At 38.9% G+C, this 19,074-nt stretch overlaps 1 long non-coding RNA gene across 1 annotated transcript in view; it reads right to left on the bottom strand.

Moving 5' to 3' along the window:
* Positions 1–5,004: 5,004 nt before the first annotated feature.
* The window catches only part of LOC123512002, a 149,961-nt gene continuing 135,891 nt past the window's right edge, over positions 5,005–19,074 (bottom strand). Inside the window, exon 3 of the long non-coding RNA XR_006677003.1 lies at positions 5,005–5,085. This is a non-coding gene — a long non-coding RNA (uncharacterized LOC123512002). The remainder of the gene's footprint in view (positions 5,086–19,074) is intronic.

The following is a 19,074-nucleotide window of genomic DNA, read 5'->3' as shown; positions in this document are numbered from 1 at the left end:
GGTTCAAGTGTTTGTCGTCATAACCAGTGAGCCGGGAGCACAGCAACTGAACCGTACATCTTCACTCCCTGAACTGAGTGGCGTAAAAACTGCGGCCAATAAGTTATTTACATACAGAAATATTGCTTTGGAGGACCCGCTGAGGAGGAGAGAGCTCTTCATAACGGCAAAAATATCCCGCTCTGCTGTTGGGATTAGGACCGCGAGGGTGCTGTGTTCCCTCCCTGCAGGTGACAATCGTGCAGAGATATTGGTGCGTGAGAAAAGATGTGTTTTGGTGGTATATCTGAAGAGCTTCGTACCCAGGTCGAGGAGAGTATTTGCTGGCCCTATCTCCGGTAATTGATAAAAAAAAATTGGGACGTAGGGTGATGTGTTCCAAGGTGATGCATGTATGAAACCTGCGTACACGTGTTGTCGTGTTCCAAAGTGAAGTGTTGTGTTCTGTTGCTGTGTTTTTGTGGCTAATGATGGATGATGATAAAGGTGTTGTTCAGCAAGTGGTTTCTTTCTGAGTACTAGAGGTGTTGCAGTATTTCATGGACCTAATATTTTGTTTGATTTTGTTTTTGTGTTGCTCATTTGTATCTATAATGTTAATGAATGGCTAATCCAAAAAGGAAAGTCAAAAGGATCGAAAAAATTTGGATAACAAAGAGTTCAGATCAGAAGAAGGAGGATATACAGAAACAAACAAGGAGTTCCAAAGGTCACAAAGAAAAGTGATGAATGATTGAGAATACCGGTTAACTCTTGCGTCAGAGAGGTAGACGGAATAAAGGTCAGAGAAAATACTATAATAAAAACCACACGCAGTCCAATATCGTACTTCAGTTATAGATATGAACAAAATAGGGGACTAGAGAAAGTAGGTTCTGACCTGGACTGTACTGTGGTGCGGTGCGTCCAGTTCCCCACGCCACATGTTTTCAGCCACCGCCGCACTGACACAGGCTGAATAATCACACAAGTCCAGTGAGGCAAGTCGAAGCTTTTACCGGCTTGGAAAAAAGAGAACGACTGTGATATTAAGTGAAAATGCCGGGGAGCAAAACAGGAATAGAAAAGTAGTACAACTGACTGATTTTTTTTACACCAAATGTAAATCCGGAGGTAAAGGGGAAGAAATACATCACAGTGAATGTCATACTAGATCCGCTCCATGTGCACAACCTTGGGGAGGAAAACAAAAATATATTGGATGGAGGAAGGGAGGGCGGAGGATCAAAGGAAGGGAGCTGTCAGGCTGCCGGCAGTACAAATACTGAACAAGATAATGACGCACTGGTAGCAATTGGCAAGAGACGCCCCATCGTCTTTTACAATATACTGACTTATTTTGAATCTATATATTTCATCCCATGTCTTCTATGTGTGTATATGTACAAGTAGTTGAGTGTACACAAGTGTAAATGAACGTGTGTGTGTGTGTGTGTGTGTGTGTGTGTGTGTGTGTGTGTGTGTGTGTGTGTGTGTGTGTGTGTGTGTGTGTGTGTGTGTGTGTGTGTGTGTGTGTGTGTGTGTGTGTGTGTGTGTGTGTGTATCAAATATAAGTATCTCCAATATTTATGATTTATCATATAAAGAATTAATTTGTGATTTCATTTACATTTTAACGTTATGAATATTCCAGAAACTCCAGAACGAAAAAAATAGATCTAGACATGTTTTATTGTATTCCCTATTATAAAACTTTCTAGATAAATAAATCACAAACTATTATTACTTTTTTATGTGATAGCATGTTTTATGGATAGCATGTTGCCTGGCCGCGGTGTACACCTGCCAGGTTGCAATGGCGTTGCACGCCTGTTACTTACTTGTAACAACCAAATTGTGGAATTCTGCATCCAAACATAAAACTGATTGTTAATGAAACTACTACGATTAAACTAACATCAACGTGGAGGTAAATGTAAACAAAAATATCAATATTAGCAGATAACAACGGAAGATCTGTTCATAAAGAGTTAATATCATCTTTTATTTATTTTATTCATAATTAGCACCTTCGTAGTGTAGTAGCCAACGTGTTTAGAGTCCCTGGCTACAAGTTCCCAAGCCCAGTTCTTATTCTGGGTAGGAAAGTCTGCGCACAGCTGACACAACTGCTCATCTCTCCTTCAGAATTGTTGAGAAATGCGTACCTGGCAAACCAAAGGACCCAGTGCTGCGGGGTGAGCACACTGAAGAAGCACAACTACAGCTTATAACAGTCTTAAAATTTACATTTATTCCAATAGTATTACAGACTAATATAAATACATTCCATAGATATCGGTCATATGAATAACTGATATTAGGAAACATGAAAAATAAACTAAAATAATCAACGAAATTTCATCAAAACCTACATTAAACAAAAATAAAAACTGAAAGAAAGGAAGTACAGTAACTATAAAGATTTGACAAGTAACATTCAAACCCGCCAGCTAAAGGCAAACCAACCCACACAAACACAAGACTACGAACGCTCTCCTCTGTACTACCAGCTGTCCAACTCTCCTCATTTTCCATCCAGTATTCTCGGTGCGTTAGTTTGCAGCGACGCCGTGTGATGGAGGCTCATGTGTGGTAATGAACACCGTGCTTGTGAGTGTAGGGGACGCACGCTGGTCCTCGAGCTTCCGCGTCTGGTGTGTGGTGATAAAGGAAGGAGTCCGGAAGGTATTCGCTGGCAGCATTCGTGCCACCCTTTAGAAACAGCGACACAGCACCAGGAGGTATTTTGCGCGAGTGACTGTCGCTTTGAAGACTGCGCCCACGCCTCCCGTCTGTGCTTTTTGTTATGGGGCGCACGTACACACACACACACACACACACACACACACACACACACACACACACACACACACACACACACACAGAGAGAGAGAGAGAGAGAGAGAGAGAGAGAGAGAGAGAGAGAGAGAGAGAGAGAGAGAGAGAGAGAGAGAGAGAGAGAGAGAGAGAGAGAGAGAGAGAGAGAGAGAGAGAGAGAGAGAGAGAGAGAGAGAGATTGGAAATGGTCCTTTGCAAGAAAAAATAAGAGATAAGAATATATAAATAGACAAGCAAGAGAGAGAGAGAGAGAGAGAGAGAGAGAGAGAGAGAGAGAGAGAGAGAGAGAGAGAGAGAGAGAGAGAGAGAGTATACGTGAGTGCGAGTAAATACGGTAGGTGCAAGAGGAGGAGAACGCGAGAGAAATGCGAGGACAGTGTGAGAGAAAGAGGTGGGAGGAGACTGAGGGAATTAGAGCATGCAAGGAGGGAATGCAGGAACAGAAATAAATGGAGATTCTTCTATTACGCCCATCCTTCTCCGTGAACCTCTTAGGACACGCCACCAGAGAGAAATGGACAAACAGACAGACAGAAACAAGACAGAGAAGAGAAAAATAAATAAAATGAGAGATGAAAACAGAATAGAGATGTAAATAGTGACTGAAAAGATACTCAGAGAGAGAGAGAGAGAGAGAGAGAGAGAGAGAGAGAGAGAGAGAGAGAGAGAGAGAGAGAGAGAGAGAACAATATAAGCAGGAAAAAAACGACAAATAAAATTAAATGAATCCAGAGAAAATAGAAAAAAAGAGATAGTAATACACGAAAAATTACAAATATACTAGAGAGAAACAGGCAAGTAAATAAATAGTTAAATATAAACAAAAAATATTCGAAAAAAAAAACACTGGAAAAATAAGGAAACCAAAGAAAACAGACAAGGAAACACCAAACATGGGAAATATGAAAAAAAACAGATAAAACACAGATACACAGAAGAGAGAGAGAGAGAGAGAGAGAGAGAGAGAGAGAGAGAGAGAGAGAGAGAGAGAGAGAGAGAGAGAGAGAGAGAGAGAGAGAGAGAGAGAGAGAGAGAGAGAGAGAGAGAGCAGATATAAACACACATTATACATATAGAAAAACGCAACGCGGGAAATGAAAGCCAGTGAAAAGCAAGGAAAAAAAACTGAAGGAAATTGTAAATAGAGACTGAAATATATAGAGACTGAAGATAAATATAAAAACAGACGCACATAGAGATCCATTAGAAAAAAAATAAAAGTGAAAAAAAGTTGAGAGAGAGAGAGAGAGAGAGAGAGAGAGAGAGAGAGAGAGAGAGGGCGCAGTGGTACAGTTGAACCATGCGTGCTTTGGGGTTCGAGGAGTCTCCAAGAGCACGAGTTCGAATCCTGTCCACGGTCCGAGTGTAGGTTGGGCTTCCTCACTCGGGGCAACGGTTTCCTAGCTGGCGGGCTTTGAGACAGGAGGTACCCCAAAAAGTATCCCCTTTAGCCCATAAATTCCCGTGAAAAGCCCACATGGTATAAATAAAAAAAAAAAAAAAAAAAGAGGGGCACACACAGAAATACAGATGATAACAGAGAAATGTAAGCTAAAGCAATCTAAATACATAGTTAGATATGGACATACAAAAAATAAATAGAAGAAAAGAAGACTCGTAAAAGATGAAAAGAGTTAGAGACGGAAGAAAAAACAACAAATACGAGACAAAAGAAAAGACAGACAAACAAACCATTATAAACAGACGAAAAGAAAGGAGAAAGCCAGCCAAGCAGACAGCAAGATAAAAAGACAAGTTGACAAGACAATTAATGAAAGCGAGACGGTGCGAAAGAGACAAGGAAAACAAAAAGCACGAAAAGAAAGAGAGAAATGCAACAAATCTACACACAAAATCTTCCTGCCTACACACACACAGAGAGAGAGAGAGAGAGAGAGAGAGAGAGAGAGAGAGAGAGAGAGAGAGAGAGAGAGAGAGAGAGAGAGAGAGAGAGAGAGAGAGAGAGAGAGAGAGAGAGAGAGAGAGAGAGAGAGAGAGAGAGAGAGAGAGAGAGAGAGAGAGAGAGAGAGAGAGAGAGAGAGAGAGAGAGAGAGAGAGAGAGAGAGAGAGAGAGAGAGAGAGAGAGAGAGAGAGAGTGATCGTAATAACAGGTGGGAGGTGCAAATGTTCAGACGTGGAGAGGAGGAATGGCAACACTAAGTACCTTCATCCATCAGGCCATGAGAGACTCCAGAGCACACTATTCGCAGGTTTCAAGTCCTGCACCTCTGAACACTAGCTCCGCCCTCCCTGGATCACGTTCCCCTGTAATGCGATAAAGAATATACTTGGGTTATATTCAAAGTGGTTATCGTTACCTGGTACTTGGTGTGAGATTTCTGGGTTTGCATATAAAAAGAAACAGTGGGAGCAAAGGTAAAAGTAGGGATTATGTTTTTTTGAAAGTGGCATCTTCCCTAATTCGACGAAGAGAAGAATATGTTTAGGTTATATTCAGAGGGGTTATCGTTGTTTGGTATTTTATTGTGTGGGATTTCTGGGTTTGAGTAAAGAAGGGAAAGGTGAAAGTAAGGATAAGATAAGAATGAAACCTTTGTGAGAGTGGTATCTTCTCTTCTCACTACCATGTGCCTAACACTGCACATTTGAAACATCTCAGCACAAACAAGTGTCACGATCATGTTAGGTTAGCTTTTACCTTCTATACTGCTCAATTCTCCTTCCACATTAGCACATCATCACCATCCCCTCACTATACATTAACACAGTCATACCAACCCCTTCTATACGCATTAGCACTCTCTTCCCTCCCCGACACATTAACACACACTCCCCTTTTAACACTGACACAGCCTTCCAGTAGAGTAACACACCCTCTCTTTCCACAATGGCTGTCGTTATCATCTCTGCAGTAACAAGTAACACAATTCTTACCACACTGACTGTCTCCTGCCTCACATTATTGCAGTCTCCAAATTACACGCATACCAATATTTACACTGTAACACTTCTCAGTATAATAAAAAAAATATACGAATTTACAAGAAAGAAAACTTGATGAAATATCAGGTTTGGCCGTTTCTAGCTAGTATGATGTTTGAACGACAGTCTTAAGAGTGGTTGATAATTAGGAAGAGTATAACAAAAAGCAAGGAACGCGTTAGAAAAGGTCTTTATTGCTAACATTTAACAGGAAACATTCTCTAGTTCTTTCTACACGACAATCTTTCATATAACTCTTTGACTCTCCAAAATCTAAAGTGCAACTATAAACTCTACAGAGACCTTCAATACACCTTCACTACACCTCGACCCAATTCACTCCATACACGAAACAGGCAAATCAAAGGCTACCGATGAATGAATCGTTCAGAACCTTCTTCCTTCCCTTTCAATTTCTCAAGGCAGCCCAGGCACAGGTGGTCCCATCACTTCGAGGTAAACTATCGTGATTGCTTTATTTTTTCAGGAGTATTCTTATTTCATAGCGTCGACTTTTTTTTTTTCCCTTACAGCCAAAATCGCCACCACTCTTGTTAAATTCAACTCGCCAGCATAAATGTTGTCGAATCTTTTGAACATTTTAAAAACTTCAGTTAGATTACCTCGAATTATACGTTTTGAGAGACTAAAGAGATTAAGTTCCTTGAATCTTTCTTCTTAAGGTCTTTTTCTCAGCCTAGGAACAATTTTTGTCACTCTGCGTTGAATTCTTTCCAGCTTTTCGATTACTTTTCTGTAAAAAGCACCAGAAATGTACAAAATATCCCAGATGGAGGTCTGACAAACGAATTGTTGTTTTTATTTTATTTTTTTTTCTGATTTGTTTCCGGAAACAAGTCGGATAAAGCCTACCAGTTCATCAGCTGTCTTGATTACCTCTGAGCAGTGCTGGCTGGTTACAAATCACTCATTAAGACTCAGAGATATTTTTCTTTATTTACTGTGGAAAGCTGTCGACCATTTATCAATTACTGGAGTTGACTGTTATTACTACCGATCTGCAAAATTTTACATTTATCATTGTTGAATTTAATTTGTCATTTACTGGTCCCGCTAGTCAATCGATCTATATCGGACTGAAGTGTTTCTGTCTCAAGTCGTGATTGCTTTACAAACAATTTTTGTATCGTCGGCACTTTTTACATGAAGCCAAGTAGACAAAAAATCTGTTCACAGCAACTGTTTCTGCTCTGAGAGCCAGAAGAAGGAAAAGGAGAAGGAGGAGGAATAAAGATATATGAAAAATAAGAAAATGAATATTGGAAAAGATCAAGAAAAGAACAAAAGAAAATAACATAAATAAAAATCTGACGGAAATAAACAAAAAAAAAGGTTACGTCGACTCGTCCACATGAAATCAATACCAACACACACACACACACACACACACACACACACACACACACACACACACACACACAAGTAAGAAGGGGGCATTTTACCTTGAGGAGCTGGCCCCTTACCGCTTACTTCCTCGCCTTCCTTCCTACTCTGAGCACCAAAAGGGAGAAAACACCGCAGGAACACTTTCTTGACTTACAATAATTGGCTTTAGTGCTCTGGGCGGCGCGTGTTAGTGGGCGAGGCGGCACTGCCCTATACGTGACTCCCGCCCTCGCAACCATCAGGAGAACGTGGGTAGTAGTACAGGTAGGCTCAGGTGGAATTGAAAGGATGTTTTACCTTTGTTGAATGCAAAATATAATGCACCCGTGTGTGTGTGTGTGTGTGTGTGTGTGTGTGTGTGTGTGTGTGTGTGTGTGTGTGTGTGTGTGACAGTGGCCCTAAATTATCCCTCCACCCCCTCTCTCTCTCTCTCTCTCTCTCTCTCTCTCTCTCTCTCTCTCTCATGCACAATACTCTAATGTGTGCTAATTTTGGAAGTACTCTTGTAATAAAATATACTCGACCCAAAATGATAATAATACTATCTCTCTCTCTCTCTCTCTCTCTCTCTCTCTCTCTCTCTCTCTCTCTCTCTCTCTCTCTCTCTCTCTATATATATATATATATATATATATATATATATATCTTTCTCTCTCTCTCTCTCTCTCTCTCTCTCTCTCTCTCTCTCTCTCTCTCTCTCTCTCTCTCTCTCTCTCTCTCTCTCTCTCTCTCTCTCTCTCTCTCCTGCATCCTGCAATTATGCTTTTTGTGAAGAATCTAATGTAATAATTAATGAATCTTCTTCATGTCTAAACATTTTTGCCTTTCAAATACGTGGTGTACACTGCACTTGAATAGTTGCATTGAATAGAGTTCAATCAATAGGCTTGATAGGAATTATGATGTTCTAGGTTTTTTGTGAAACTCGTCCTCTTTGTAACTTGTATTCTGTTCAAGGTTATATTATTATTTCTTTTAAATAAGAGCATACACGGTGAAGGTCTTGCACTTTACTTACTTAATAAGTTAAAGGCTCGCACTCTTAATGATTTCTCCTTATAATTATCACATATAGAACCACTCGTTTTGGAAGTAATTCAACCTTGTAATTCTATTGTTAGGATGATTTATAGCTACCATAATTCCAATGTTGAAGATTTTACCTGTGCTCTTAATGACTTAATCACTATCCTGTCTGATGCAAGAACAACTATATATATCATGGGAAATTTTAACGTCAACATTCTAAATCACAAAGAAGCACATGCGCAAAACTTGGTGAATATGTTCCACATTTTTTTTTTCTACTACAACCAAAGCAACAGGTATAACCAAACCCTCAGCACCAATTATAGATCACATCTGGACAAATGATGACGATAATTGTTTAACAATTTCTATAATATTTAACTCTATTAGTGATCACTTTCGCATCAATAGTTCATTCAATTTAGACTATAATTTCAACACATCTAATACCATAACTATAACACGGAGGAGTTTGTCTGTTGAAAATATCAATACCTTTAGAACTGATTTGTAAGAGTTTAACTGATAGATAAACATTTTGAATGATCAAATAGATGATATTTTCAACAAATTTGTTCTTGGATTAACAGAAATTTACAATAAGCATTTTCTGTTAAATACAACTAAAGTTAAATCAAACCATTTACATAAACCATACATAACACCAACAATTAAACAGTTGAGCAACGTAACAAATTACAGAACCTACACGCAAAATGTCCTCTTACCCATGGAGCAACATTTAAATCTTTCATTAATAAAATAACCCGTACAGATAAAGCAGCTATAAAAAAAAAGATTATGAAAACAAATTTTTAGCCAATTCTGGTGATCGAAAGAAGACCTGGGATATAATAAATAATATATTGGTTAAAAAAAATAAGTTAAAGTTACCATCAACTTTTACTGTTAGTGGGAATTTCAACGTGGCCACACGATTAGTTCAGCACATATGTAGCCATCAACACTGAAAGTACGCAACATTCTTTCAACAACTATATGCCAGAGTCAACTCAATTCTCTTTCTACTTGACACCTACAACTTGAACTGAAATCAAATCCGTGCTCAGTAATAGGAAAGTTTCTTCTCTCGGTCATGATGATATTCTTATGGAAACAATCAAAGAATACAGTGAAATAGTACTCCCATCTTTAGTATGTATAACAAATAAATCATTCCAAGAAGCATCCTTTCCAAGTCATTTAAAAGTTGCACGAATTATACCTGTGTTTAAAAAGAAAAAGGCGAAAATTCTTTACCACAAAACTACAGACCCATCGCAATTTTACCGAGTATTAGTAAGATCTTCGAAAAGGTGATGCTTGTAAGGCTAATGAACTACTTATCAAAACCTTTATTGTTCCCTGTTCAGAATATCTATAATGCACTAGACACTAAGAAGTTTTAGTTTTTTTTTTTCTTGCGGCCTCATCAAAAAGTTCGACACTACTTCCCACAGCATATTACTACAAAAAGCTTTCAGTCTACGGAATACGGGGAACCACACTGAATTGTTTTAAAATTCATTCAGACAACAGGAAAAAAATCACATCAAATAATCACGTTCAATCTCCGTTAAGTTATTACTTGTAGTGTCCCTCAAGGAACAATTCTTGACCCTGTGCTCTCCTGATTTGTATTAACGATATCGTCAATAGCAGTAATAAACTCATATTTGTACTATTTGCTGATGACACTACTTTTTTTTATTCATGGTCATGACCTCATCAGCATCATGCTCACGATAAATAAAAAAAATAACAAAATTTTCGAATAGGATTAATAGTAATAAACTCACTCAAAATATTAAGAAAACCCACTATATGGTCTCTAGCTCCCTAATGAGCAGTTAAAATCAATAGTATTACTTTAAATCAATTTAAATGAAGCCTTAGCATTAAAATTTTTAAAGGTTATCATTAATAGAAAATTGAAATGGAAAAAGCATATAGACACTGTAAGATCCAGACTATCTTTATGTACAGGGGCTATATGTAAACTAAGAAATTACTTGAATGAAAGCTCTTTATGACAGATTTATTTCAGTTAGTAAACCAAAATTTTCCTTATTGATCTGCCATATGGGGGACTCGCTTATAAAATATACACTGACAATTTATTCATAACACAAAAGAAACTCCGACACATCATGTTTTATAAAAATCGTTATGATCACACTAACAGTTTATTCAGTCTCCAGGTTCTTTAATATTCATGATATTATTCAATTTCAAAGCAGCCTATTTGTGTATAAGTCTTTGAACATATTTCCAACAGATACAGACTTCACAACATTACCACAAACTTTTAATGCCCAAAGACCCAAGACACTACGTACACCACTATGCCGAACATCAAACGCCCAACAGAGCATCCTGTCAAGGGTTACTAGAAGCTGGAACAACTTGCCGCTTGAACTTGTCACAACCAACCTTAATTTAAACGTACAGTTCTAAGAATCTTATTCTTTAAAAGCGATAATCAACCAGCATATTCCATTTAGGTTGTGTTCCATTCCAACACAATGAGAAAAACTTTCCTTGTATTATCCTTGGCTTGTTGATATAAGTTGTTTTTGCTCCAATCCTTCTTCATAAAGGTAAATGAATATAAATTATTTTTTGTGTATGTATTTTTGTACCTGATTTTGTTGATGTTAGTTTTTTGTTATTGTTATCATTATTATTGTCATAGTACATGTGAATCTGTATCATTATGTTAGACAGCACAGATGCTTTATTGGTGTAAATTGTTTTTGGTCGTTTTTTCTTCATAAATGTAAATAGATATGTCATTATTTTGAATGCACTTTTGTATCTGATTTTGTTACGTTAGTTATTATTATTAATATTTTCATTATTACTATTATTATTATTATTATTATTATTATTATTATTATAATTATAATTATTATTATTATCATTATTATTTTTATTATTATCATTTTTGTTATCACCAATATCATTATCATTATTTTCATAATGAATATGTACCATCATGTAAGACAGGACATCATTACATTTTTCAAAAATTATTTTTCTTACTTTATTTGTCAATTTATTATTTAATTTAATTATGAATTATATCTTTGCCACAGAGTGTACGAAATGCGTCCCTAACTATGTCAGCCACCCATCTGGTTTACAGGTCCTATTGAAGCTTCGGTTTATTGTACATATTTTCTGAATAGTATATTAATGTAAGCAATATGGCCAAATAAATCTAATCAATCAATTAGTCAATCTTTCCTTTACGTACATAGTGACCTACAAGATTCATGTAACGAATACATACTGTTCCATTGATCAACAAGAGCAGTTAAACATCCTGCACTTCCAGGCGGCTCGGTGATCGTCCCCTTGCATATGAGGGACGGGCGGACCCACACATTAGAGGGTCGCTTTACGAGGGAGAGTAAAGAGCAAGTAGTGTGTTGTAGATGATGGACTGCCATGTGTGATGATCCGCAGCGCCTCGCCAGACTGAGGGTGTAGCGTACCAGTGAAATATATTATGTATGGTTTCTGTATGTTTTTGGTGTTTTAAGAGTCATGTAAGGTTCTATATCTTTTAGTAGTTTTATTTCTATGTTCATATAGTGTTCTTTATCTTTTTACGTTTTAGGGTTTCTACAATTTTCTGATTGAAAATGGTACTGATAATAATAATAATAACACTTTATCAATCGTAGGTGTGTTACTAAATTGTCTTCGTTGCCACTAACCAATTTCCAACCATACATAATTCTTGGTCCTGACAAAAAAGACACATTTTGTAAGAGATTACACTTACACTGTATCTTATTATCCCTTATTCTGATCTAAAAGCATATCTTGGAAGAATAAAAACATCATTGCTGAAAACTTTGTCCTTTATTTTGTCTACCGTATTATCTAGACACTTGAAGGACTTGAATTCATTAAGACGAACAAACTATTTATTTTTCCTACTCCACCTTTTATATCGTCCAGTCTGAGCTAAATAAACTTATTCTCACTAAGACAGTGATCATCGAAACGTATGAATTTGAACTACATTTATGTCAGCACGAAATTTTTTTTTATTCACTCTTTTATATCCTCCTGTCTGAGCTAAAACCTCATTTGGAAGAACGAATACATAATTACTGACAAATTTCTACCCTTACTGTTTTTACGACATCCTCTAATGTACAGAAATAAACGCATGAACACGAATGAGCTCCTTTATCAATCACATCTCTTTTGCATCCTCCAGTCTGAAATAAACGTATATTTTGGAAAAAAACAAATTTATCGCTGCTAATAAACTACTCTTCTTACTATATCAACAGTATCCCCTACTGCAGTAAATATACGAAAGGATATACCAACATACAAACTTCTTTTTCTGCTGCATCTCTCCTATATCTCCGAGTCTGAGCTAAACGAGAACTAAACGCGTATTTTGTGAGAGTGAACACGACCAAAACAAGAGAACCAGCAGGAACCGAAAGCCGTGAAAACCCGTTCAGGCGGTGAAAGGGCGGCTCAGGTATGGTCGCTCCAGGCTGGTCTCTCTGGCAGCAGAATTTCTCCCCCTTCCTGCATTTATCTAACTTGTTCTAGAAGTTATCCGGAGGCCACGCACACGAAGATTATCCCGGAGCTTACACCGCACGCAGCCGGTCATGCTCGCGGCGATGGCTCAACTTTCCATCACCATAATAGAGTCTGGGAAGAGCATCCGATTATCCATTTACGCTGTAGTACCATCGTGCCGGGGATTGGGTGGTACGCTGAGGGGAAAAGTCTGCGAGGAGATGGAGGGATGCTGCTAAACTCATGGGCGGATGATAACACGAACGGACAGCAAAGGAAGATGAATGAATATTAAATTGGTTCCTGTGTCTGAGTTACTTTCACTCTGTACATTGTAGTACGAATAATGTAAGGTGAGAGTGTCAGGAGGCAGGAAAGGGAGAGACGCTGCTAACCTGAAGGGTGGATGAAAACACGAGAAAGCAATAAAAGGAGGTGAATAAATACTAGTTTCGTCATGTTTTTTTTTTTTACTTCCCTCACTGTTGAGATTACAATATAGTAGTTTAAGGTAAAAGTGGCAGACGATGGTGCATGGTGGTAGGAAAAAAAATGTGAGGGGTCATAATTATATGTTTTATTTCTGTTACGCTTATAATGATTCTATATTGACATTCACTAATTCCATGTAAGAAAAAAAAATATCCATAAAATGACGAATAGTGAAAGTTGTTATGCACTGGTGTCCATCCTCCTTCCTGACAGACGAAATGACCAAAATTAACTATCTAAAAATACCAAATCTGTGCCGCTGGGACTCCGAATTCATTATCATTATTTTTTCCCTTCGTCAATCAATGCATTTGTGTTCCATGACGTGCACAATTATTCGCTTCTGCTTCTTTCTTTAATTTATTTAACGAAAACTCACTGGTTATTAATTGTGGTAGTGGTAATGGAGATGGAAGTAGTAGTAGTAGTAGTAGTAGTAGTAGTAGTAGTAGTAGTAGTAGTAGTAGTAGTAGCAGTAGTAGTAGAAGAAGAAGAAATAGTAGTAATACCAGTAGTAGTATAGCAGTAGCAGTAGTAGTGGAAATAGCAGTAGTCACATTTTGCTGTTCCCTCTCCAGTGATGCCTTACATGTTATCTCATACCATTCTTGCTTCACAGTTCCTCTGATGCAATTCTCGCATATCTTTTCGTCTTCCTTAGATCCTCTTTCTTTAAACTTTTCTCAGAAACTCCAAACTCCCCTTACCCCCCTCCATCTCCCTCTCTCTGAACTGTTTCCACAGATTCTGCAGCAGCACCGACTTCAATACTCTTATCAACACAACACCAACATAACAAAAGTTCCCTGTCCGTTTCAGAATCTCCCTACAGAATAATCTCGCTGCCTTCCATATTACCTTCCCTACTGCACATCGTATATTCTGTTCACTGCCAAATAACACATAAAAATGAATGACTAATGGAGCAATTCAGATCTTCATGCGTCCGTTCCTTTATTCCAGCTTTGTAAATCGTCAAAAAGTTAAGGAAATGAAAAAAAAAAAAAACAAAACGCGTACCTTTACCAGAAAAAGGTTGGAAAAGAGGAGTGGTTAGTGAACAGCTAAAGTGAAGAAGCTACTGAGGAAGAAAAGGCATCACATGACCGCCAACGTACCATTCCACGGGGACTGAATGGGCGGAGGATGAAAGGAGAGATTTGGGAAGTGAGAATGAACGTCCATCCCCTCACACAGGCAGAGAAAAAGAGAAAACCCGAGGGAGGATGTAAAATGAAATTGTGGGAATAAAACAGCAGCTTTGGAAGGAGTGGATAATGAAAGGTGAAAGTGTCAGACAGAGGTTTGACAGGTAGAAAAAGTGAAGTGTTATAAAGGATACAAGAGGGCCCGCCGTGGTACAGTGGAACCATGCGCGCTTTGGGGTCCGAGGGATCTCCAAGCGCACGGGTTCGAATCCTGTCCACGGTCTGAGTGTAGGTTGGGCTTCCTCACTCGGGGCAATGGTTTCCTAGCGGGTGGGCTTTGAGATAGGAGGTACCCCAGAAAAGTATCGCCTTTAGCCCATAAATTCCGGTGAAAAGCCCACATGGTATAAATAAAAATAAATAAATAAAAAAAGAAAGGTAAAGTGACTATTTCAAGTAAACTGTTAAATTCTGGAACTCTCTACCTGCATCTGTATTTCCAGCTTCCTATGACCTGAACTTATTTAAGAGTTAGGTTTCAAGATATTCATCCCATTTTTTTAGCGGACTCTCTCTGCCCTGTCCGAGAATTAGTGGGCCTTTTTGTGAAATTACTTTTGTTGTTCTTGGCCATTGCCCCCTCTTACATAAAAAAGTTGTTTAGATACAATAAAATAGAGAGAGAGAGAGAGAGAGAGAGAGAGAGAGAGAGAGAGGAGTTTCTCTCTCTCTCTCTCTCTCTCTCTCTCTCTCTCTCTCTCTCTCTCCATTAATGGAACAAGTATCACCATAAGACCTAACTACCAGCTGTAAGTATATGGAAAGCTTCACAAAGACTCGGAACAAACGTGCATGCCATAAGCGGACGTACTTGTCTGATACTGAATACTTCCCCGGAACATTTTGCAGACTCCACCGCCCCTGCTTTGGGAAAATGTACACGTTTTTTGCCTCCCAGAATTCCTTTGAAATTGCATATGAAAGACATCATGAGAGAGGGATAGTATGAAATTTGGCATTGCTCTATTCACTTCAATCTCTATCTACGTACAGAGAGAGAGAGAGAGAGAGAGAGAGAGAGAGAGAGAGAGAGAGAGAGAGAGAGAGAGAGAGAGAGAGAGAGAGAGAGAGAGAGAGAGAGAGAGAGAAAATCAGGTCATCCGCAGCTCCCCAAACGCATAGATGTTTTTGTGCGCTTCAGCTCAGTGAAGGAGTAAAATTTCTCATGCAATTTACTGCTTTAATTTAGCCAGAAAGTTTCATTAACAGTGCGTCGAAGGTGGCCGCTTGTGATCCCCTTATCGGCTCAGTATTCGTAAATCTCAGCTAGGTTCTTTTTTATGTATTTATCTATTTTTATTTCATCCCACCTCTCGGTCCGTGAGTGAACGGGTTTCTTTTCTGATATTTGTTGGATCAATTAGATCAAAGAGGATTAGGTGTGTGTGTGTGTGTGTGTGTGTGTGTGTGTGTGTGTGTGTGTGTGTGTGTGTGTGTGTGTGTGTGTGTGTGTGTGTGTGTGTGTGTGTGTGTGTGTGTGTGCGCAGATATGGAGAAGTGAATGTCTCGAACAGCAAAATTTATGTCGATATATTTTTTTTCCATATCTTGTGTCTGTGTAAAAATCCACTGATAAAAATTATGAGCATGAAAGCATCTATATATATCAATTTTAACTGTGTAAAGGGATGGACGGAGGGATAAAGATAGATAGATAGATAGATAGATAGATAGATAGATAGATAGATAGACAGACAGGGAGAAAGAGAGAAAGACTTAGTAGGATAAAGAAAAAAAATACAAGATATAAATGGATACAGACCAATGCACTAGATGATAAATGCTTTTACATGGAAGGATATGTAGGACGCAAAAATTCAGGATATATAGTAGGATGCAAAAATGCAGGAAATATAGAAGAAAAAGTAAAAAAAAAAAATAAAAAGAACTGATATAGATGGATACCTGTAAATATGCGAGCAAGCTAAATAAAGCATTAATATCTTTTCATATACACGAAAGATGATGTAGGAGGAGGAGGAGGAAGAGGGGGAGGAGGAGGAGGAGGAGGAGGAGGAGGAGGAGGAGGAGGAGGAGGAGGAGGAGGAGGAGGAGGAGGAGGAGGAGGAGGAGGAGGAGGAGGAGGAGGAGGAGGAGAAGGAGGAGGAGGAAGAGGGGGGTGGAGGAGGAGGAGGAGGAGGAGGAGGAGGAGGAGGAGGAGGAGGAGGAGGAGGAGGAGGAGGAGGAGTAGCAAGAGGAGGAAAAACACTGCAGCAACACACGGGAGGACACACACCAAGGCTGCCATAAACTACTGACAACACGTGATGTATTAACGAAAGGAGGTATTGCACTTGAATCTAAATATAAACACTTTCTCCACCATCTGTAACACTTTGCATGAATTTATTGCACGGCGTCGCTCGGTGCACGGTGAATTATGCCTCTGTAGCACAAAAGAGAAATAGTTTTTTGCTTCAGTTCGCTGACAGCCTTGAATGTACCCGAGGATAGACCGTTATATCAGGTCAAGCTCTTTTGGCAGAAAAAAAAAGTGGTGTAGGCGTCGCCAGCCGGGGATCAATGGCAGCGTGTTAAAGGTGAAGAAACAAGTGTTGTGTCACTGTAAGCAGGTGTGGCCCCGCCCGCCGCCAGGTGTTGGGTGTGCAGGGCTACAGGTGTGGAGTGTGGGAAGGACTCAGCAAGAAGGTGGCAAGGGTGGCATTGCAAAGTTTCAAGAGGAGGTTGTGTGGCTTGGGTGATGATGGCCAAAGATATGTTTTGTGTAGATCATTTCGCTTTACTCAATCTCATCCTTTATTTTATGCAATTACCCAGACAAAATAAGAATCAAAGAAATAAGAAATAAAAAAATAATTACAGATAAAAGTCCCTATAATGTAGAGTGCAAAACAGGATCATCTAGAATTTTAGAAGTTTTCAATGTTTTTAAAATGTCCCCCAATTTGGTATTTATTTTTGCCATTTTACATGCAAATGATAAAATAACACAATCACAACTTCCACTTGAATAACAATATAGCATAAAAAATGAAATTAAAGAAAGAAATACAATAGATGAATAAGTATCAATGAATACATGAGTCATTTCGCTTTCACTGGTCTCCTCAAAAGTTGTCTACAGGTTATCCATATAATTGTATGAAGTTCAAGGAAAAGCTACACCAGCCAAAGGGCAAATGAATTCAAGAAAAGCACGTCAGTAATGTATTTTCGTGGAAGAGCTACTCTCTCTCTCTCTCTCTCTCTCTCTCTCTCTCTCTCTCTCTCTCTCTGTGTCTCTGCGTGTGTGTGTGTGTGTGTGTGTGTGTGTGTGTGTGTGTGTGTGTGTGTGTGTGTGTGTGTGTGTGTGTGTGTGTGTGTGTGTGTGTGTGTGTGTGTGTGTGTGTGTGTGTGTGTGTGTGTGTGTGTGTGTGTGTGTGTGTGTGTGTGTGTGTGTGTGTGTGTGTGTGTGTGTGTGCGTGTGTGAGTAAATCAAGGTTTCTGCAGTAGTTCCGCAGTTACCATCAAGACAAATTCAACTTCGTGAGATTAACCACCTTCCCAGACCCAGCCAGCGCCGCCACAACCTGCCAGCCTCAGCACCCAACAGCCTCACCGGAACGCATATCAATACACCTTATTGAGATAAAGCAACGACAAAGGATCAACGTTTCATTCTTAAAGGCATTGTTTCCTTATGACGACTATTCTAAATGACCACAAAGATGACCGGTTAGCTTTTCGTGTTGTTTTTTTCAACTGTTACTGACGATGATCTCAATTAATTTATTAGTGTATGCGGAAGGAATCGAAATGAGACACGAATTTTATTTTTATCTTATTCATTATAGATAGTAAATTAAAGAAAAGCATAATGTGGCATAGCTGATTTATGGCATTGCACCAACGTCTAACCTAACCTAACCTATCCTAACTTTACTAAACCTACCCTAACCTAATCTAACTTAACCTAACCTCACTCTAACCACATTCAATGAAACCAGCCAATGTTGAGTAGAGGGAGAACACGAAGGAAACTTAGATTGAACAAGTCCACGAAACACCACCACAACTACGTGATTCCAGCTGGGGGAAGGAAAACAGGTAGTCGAAGTGTTTTCAGGTTCAGCCGAGACACGACGATTCCCAGCAAGGATTATGTATTGGCAGCATGACAAAGGGAGGGACAATGAGGCGTGTGTAAGAGTGACTCAGTAAACGAGGCGGTTATTAGGTTAACTCTCTTATGTGAATCTTTTCCTAAACCTGTTTGGAAACTTTATTCGTGGGGGTATTGATGTTTTTTGGTTGTCGTTATTGTTGTTGCTGTTATTGTTGTTGTTGTTGTTGTTATTGCTGTTACTGTTGTTGTTGTTATTGTTATTTTTGTTGTCGTTATTGTTTTTGTTGCTGATGTTTTTGTGGTTTTGTTGGTGTTCTTGACGTTGTTGACGTTCTTAAAGAGAAAAATAAAAAAAATATCCTTGCTCCCTCTCTCTCTCTCTCTCTCTCTCTCTCTCTCTCTCTCTCTCTCTCTCTCTCTCTCTCTCTCTCTTACTGTTATTAGTAAAGATACATTTTTATTTTGGGTAATTGGAGACATGCCAAGACTCACTAAACCCCAGCTGCGTTTTTGCTTTGGCTCAACACGAGAGAGAAAGTAAACTAGCAC

This window comes from Portunus trituberculatus, chromosome 32, assembly GCF_017591435.1.
Source record: "Portunus trituberculatus isolate SZX2019 chromosome 32, ASM1759143v1, whole genome shotgun sequence".
In the NCBI taxonomy this organism is placed as follows: domain Eukaryota; kingdom Metazoa; phylum Arthropoda; class Malacostraca; order Decapoda; family Portunidae; genus Portunus; species Portunus trituberculatus.
The sequence above is the reverse complement of the archived record's forward strand: the minus strand, read 5'-3'. Positions and strand labels throughout refer to the sequence as shown.